Raw genomic sequence first — 6,078 nt, forward strand, 5'->3', positions numbered from 1 at the left:
TGGCTTTGCCCACCGAGTAGAAGGAAAGGCTGGGAGGGCAGGGGAGCCTTCTGCCTAGTACTAAGGTATATTTTTCTCAGCATGAATAGGATGTGGGTATGGATCAGGGGAGAAGCACCCTACATTCTGAAATGACTTAGAGGTTTTCTGGACATGACTTGCTGAAAATGAAAGATTTACTGATATGTTAAAGAACTGCTGTGAACATTTCCAAAGCTCAAGTCCATGCATGTGTCCAGTTGTGGGAGTAAGAAAAAAGGCTGGAAAACTGGAATGTTCATGGGTTCTTTTTCTATACCTTTCCTGGCCAGCCTGATGCTGTCTCATGTACAGTACCCATGAATGTAAAATGCATGGCTTGGGCTTCTCCGGTGGCGCAGTGGTTAAAAATCCACCTGCCAATGCACAGTACACGGGTTCGAACCCTGATCTGGGAAGATCCCACATCCTGTGGAGCAACTAAGTCCATGCGCCACAACTACTGAGCCTGTGCTCTAGAGCCCGTGAGCCACAACTACTGAGCCCACGAGCCACAACTACTGAAGCCTGCGCGCCTAGAACCCGTGCTCCACAACAAGAGAAGCCACCGCAATGAGAAGCCCGCGCACAGCAACGAAGACCCAATGCAGCCAAAAACAATAAATGAAAATAAAATAAGTAAATTAAAAAAAAATAAAACATTAAAAATAAATTATTTCCTTACCACCTGGCCACTTTCCAACAACTACCAGGAATGAAAGACTTCTGGTTTCTGTGGATCCTAGAAGATATTTGTGAAAACTAACTCCATTAGTGCAAGCCCCTTAATTGTCCTAGAGGAAGGGTGTCCACTCTGAACTGGGGCCTTGGCAGGGGAAGGGGCAGGCGGAGGAGAAGTAGGGCAAGAGTCAGGAGTCTGGGAACAGGTTAGCTGCGTCCTCTGCTCTGGGCTGAAACCACGTTGCAATTTTCATCTGAGGCTCAGAGTCCTCTTCCAGGATCCCTGGTTATTAATAGAATTCCTTTCTTTGTGGTTTTATGACTTTTTTGTTGGCTGTCAGCTGGGGGTCGCTCTCACGTTCTAGAGGCTGCCCACAGTTCCTTGCCAAGGGGCCTCCATATTTTTTTAAAAAGAGAGAAATTAAAAAGGCTTGGATAGTGATGGGAAGTCCGGAATGGCAGGGTGAGGGCGTCCATAAACCTGCTCCCCCATAAAAGCAAAGAAACGCGGGCAGAAATTGTCAGTACCCGCTTGTTCAGAACTCTGGAAATTAACCAAAGGCTTGCGACACTCTGAGATGCTTTTATCCAAGCAAAACTGCCGAATCTCATAAGAACAGTGAGAACAGCAGGCTTTATGGCTTTTTAACTTGGACTATTCCCATCCCCTTCTCCCCAGCTTCACGGGACCCTTAAAATCCAGCAGCCTCAACCATCAACCTGAAAAATGAACCCAAAAAAGCCCAAATGGAAACAGCCCAAATGTCCTTCCATTAATAGTGATTATCTACGACTAGGGAGTGAGATTTGAGAGACTTTTGCTTTTTTACTTTATAGCACTTCTATACAATTAAATTGTTATAAGAGTGCTACTTTAAAAATAAACAACAGTAATAAAGATAAAACAGAGGAAGAGAGGGCTCCTAAAAATGCTGTAATTATTAAGGAATGGTAGATGGAAATGGTACAGAACTCTTCATGGCTCTTTCTAAATTAAAACCTATATAAAACATTGACGTTCTTTTTATTTGATGTGCCATCTTTAACATTTCATTTTAGTGAAAGCCAAAAAAATGTTTCTAAGAGCTTTTATAGACACAGATTTGACTTTTGGTTCCTGATTCTACTTTCCCTGTAAGGTTCTAAGTTCATCAACTGTAAATTCTCTTACCATGATGGTTTTCAGGGACATAACCATAGCAAGTGGGGAGAGACTATGGTCAAGGACTTTATCTGGCAAGCTTACTTTCCTACTCTGCAAAAATGACTGTGCGTTAACTCGGCTATAATCTTAAAAGCTAACCAAAAGCAGTTATAAGCAGCTTTTTGTTCCCAATGTTAAAGTCCCTCCTGGAGACTGAAACTATTTTTGACAGTCAGTGCAGGATAATGTATCCCGTGCCCAAGAGGTACATTAATTAGCAGGAAGACTTCGGGTAGCCACCTACTGTGATAACATCCCTACGGTTCTCTAGGAGGCCATCCGTGTGAATGAGCCTAGGAAGAAAACCTGCCACGGAAAAAATCCCCCACCTTCCACTCCAGACACAACAATTATCCATGTTCTGTTTGACACAAGGAAGTAACCTGCAGGGTTCAAATTCTCCCCATGATTATTAGAAAGTATCTCTGCTGAAGACTAGGATGTAACCACTGTGATCGAATCTCTTACCATTACCCGTTGACCTTGGATGGGGTTCAGATGGTCTTTGATGGCCCTGAAATTGTAGGTATAATTTTGTGCTAATGTGAATTTGAGAGAGTGTCTGTTGCTTTCATCAGTTTCCTAAGGTGGCCTGTGGCCAAAAGAAATATAAGATCCACTGATCTAAGGGTTTCCTGGATTGAGACTAGAAGTAACAGACTGATGAAAGGCATTCCTTCACCCCCACTTCCCCCCACCCCTCTGATTCTTCAAAGACAGCTCTGAGTCTGGGGTTATCCCTGTACCTGCAGTTTCCTTGACACTATATCCGGGCAGAGGATGGAAGCCCTGAGGGGAGGGCTGGAGGCAGGAAAACATGACAATGCCAGAATGGTATTTGCAAGCTCCTGAACTGAAAGGGTCTTCATGGAGAAAGATCTGTCCCAGCTTTGAGAGTAGCCCCAGTCTTAGCCAGGCTGTGGAGCCTAGAGGAGAGGGAAGCTGGATGTTTCCGGATGTGAGGACCAGGCAATGAGTAATGACTGCCATGTTAAGAACCACCATAGTCCCAGTTTCTAGTGGCATCACAAGTCCAGAAATCTCAGTCCTGGGCTAACTGTGTGCCCTTGGGCAAGACCCTTAAACTTTGGAGATCGTATTTTCTTCTCTGCAGACTGTGAATTTTGGACTAATGACACTCACAAGCACGTATCATTTTGAGTTTCGGGTTTAAAATTTTGTTTATGTTTCCAAAACTTGGAAAAGCCTGACTTAGAAGCTAATTTGAACCAAATAAGATGTGACTAAGGTGATCACCTATATAGAGTACCTACCTGGGACCCTGAGATGCCTCACACCACACTAGAGTAGATTTTGATGTCTCAATTGCTATCTTAGAGTGTTCGGATTTGAATGAGATGCCAGGAGGAAAAGGCAGGAAGTGGAATGATGCTCTGAGCTGCAGCCAGAAAATCGCTGTCCGAAGAGGAGAACTACGTGCATTAATCCCTCTGGTGGCAGCAGAATTGATCAGAGGGAAACTAGGAGAAGATTCTCTTTGGGGGTGCAGCTTTATCACGTGGATCACAAATAAACTTGGAGGGATGATTCTTAGTCAATCTATGTAGAGGATAACCATAGAGGCTTGCCTGTTCCCTCAAAGCTGAAGGCTATATCTGTGGAGCATTAAACTTCAGAAGTAGTTGATGAAATATATAGGAACACTCTCCTGTATTACTGGTAGGAATGTCAATTGCTCTAACTCTTTTTGGAAGCAGTTTTCAAATATTTAGTAAGAGCCATGAAACTATTTGTACCTTCTGAAATTCCAATTTTGGACACTATCTTAAAGAAATGATCCAAATGATTGGAAATTCGTCGTGCACAGATTGTCAGCAAGGTGCCATTGATCCTACTAGAATATGGGAAATGATGCATAAAGTATGTAAAACAACTGATGTTCACTGTCGCCTAACCTCTCCCCGCTTCCCCAGACCCCAGCAGCTGCCTAGCACCCACATGCACACTCTTCTTTTCATTCATTTACTTGCAAAAATGCTCCTTATCATAATGTCACTATGTCACATGCGTTATGCCAAAGGCACTCACCCCCCTCCCAAAGGAGACAACCCAAAGTCTCCTCCTTGTTTTACATCGAGCTTCAAGTGCAGTACCTCTAGGTGATGATCCTTCTTCTTGTTCCTTTCTGGATGTGGCACCTCATAGTTCAAAGACCTACAGTTAAAGGATAACATTAACTGTCCCTAACAGTCACAATACAAGATGAGAATAAGATAACAGAATACCTGCAATACAATATCCATTTAGAAAGGGGGAGGGGAGAAATCACCCTCGGTGGTCCCCAAATCCTCACATATCTCACGTTCTGCTGGAGAAGAGAAGCAGGGCCTCCCCACTCTGACAAAGGCGTGAGTTTCTTAGGCGACCTTTCTGCTGCTCCTGGTTTCCGCTCTCTGGGAAGATCAACCTTGTCCATTTTTGTCATGGCCACATCTGAGGAAGGCATGGAGAAGCAGTCCCCTTCTGGGATGTAGCACCCACTTCCTGGTGGTAAGCTATGTGCATGGTGGGGTAAGCACTCACACGTCCTTGATGGTGAAGCTAGAGGTTTCTCCAGCAAGATGACCTCTTTATCAACTGAGGAGGTTAGGCATCTCTTTGCTTCTGGTCAATTCTATAGACTGATGACAAAAGAAGACAGTTACCAAACACTAGATTCCAGACTGCGTGGTTTTGTCTCTTCGCATCAATCTGTGCCGGCTAAGCCCATTCCCCTGTCTCTGAGTTTAATGACATCCTTGGTTTCTGCTTTAGGACAGTTCACAACAATACCCTGGGATGGAGAGGCCCCGTGAGGATAATTGGTATCTTTCCCAGGCGTAAGGTGTTTGGGAAAGACTGAGAAGATCAGGCTTTGGCTCCCCCGAGGTCTCTGCCTTCACTGGTCCTACTTCACCTTGGGGCAGATAATTGGGCTTTGTCCACCTTGTACAATAGTCATCACTCAGCCATCTTGGAGTGTAGGCTACAGGGCTTCTATTAGGAGAGCTGTGTTTTCTTCCCTCTCTGCTTTCAGATGGATCAGTTTCACCACCCAAAATTTGTCTCTTGCTTGTAGAACCTTTCTGAATGCCACAAGGAGCAACTAAATCAACACCAGTATCTCGATCCTCTACAAAATCCCATAAGGCCCTAGCCTTACTAGGCACACAGTTTACAAAAAACGACCACTTTGAGGCCATATAACTGGTTTGCCCATTTCCCAACTCAAGATAGAGGGCTTTTCACTGCCATTCACCCAACCTTGCCTTAGACAATTCCACATTATTTGGCTTGTTTCTTTTCCCGGCCCTACTTCTAGGGACCAATTTCTGCATAGGAACCCTTTAGTTGCCTGTGACAGCAAAACCTAATTGCTGTGTTCTTGTGATAAATTCAGCTGAATGGGTGTCAAGTAATGCTGGTTTGTGAGATGGGGATGGAGGAGTGAAAACTTTCCATACTTCATTTTTAGTCTTTCTGATGCCTATCAGTGCTTCTTATGCCCCAATATTTGGGTAACTTGAAAGTGTCAGTGCCCTTCAGGCAATGATCGCCAGGAGCACACCTGCAGTCAGACAAGTTGGGTTTATTACTCACTTTGCAGTGAGGAAGAATGAACACCATGGAGAAACAATGAGGTCTTTCAGTAAAAGAAGTGTGATGGAGTTCTTCCAAGTACGTAGGACTGAAGGGTAAAGGGGGCCAGAAAGTGATATTAGCAAGAAAGTAATTGAAGGGTTGGATCTTGCAGTTCAGGCTAAATAAGAGGTCATGTGTGAAGGATAATTTTGAGGACAGGGGAGAGGAGGACAGCAATCAACAATATCCAATACTAGGGAGATGACCAGAAAGGAAAAGACCATTTTGTCAAGACCACATCAATTGAATGATGGGGGTAGAAGCCAGATTGCAGTGGTTGAGGAGTACACAGGAGAGTAAGATGTGAAGGCAGAAAATATAGACAATTCTTTGGAGAAGCATGACCTTGAAGGAAGAAGAAAGGGCAATAGCTAAAGATAGGCAGAGTCGAGGGTGCTGATTATGTTGGTGTTATTTTAATGGGAAAGACTTGAATTTGTTTAAATGTTGATGAGAAACATTAAAGAGTAGAGAAGGGGTTGAAAATAGAGAGTACAAGGGAGGAATGGAGGAAAGGGGTCAGGAGAGGATTC

The sequence above is a fragment of the Balaenoptera physalus genome, assembly GCF_965194825.1.
Source record: "Balaenoptera physalus genome assembly, chromosome: X".
Taxonomy (NCBI): Eukaryota; Metazoa; Chordata; class Mammalia; order Artiodactyla; family Balaenopteridae; genus Balaenoptera; species Balaenoptera physalus.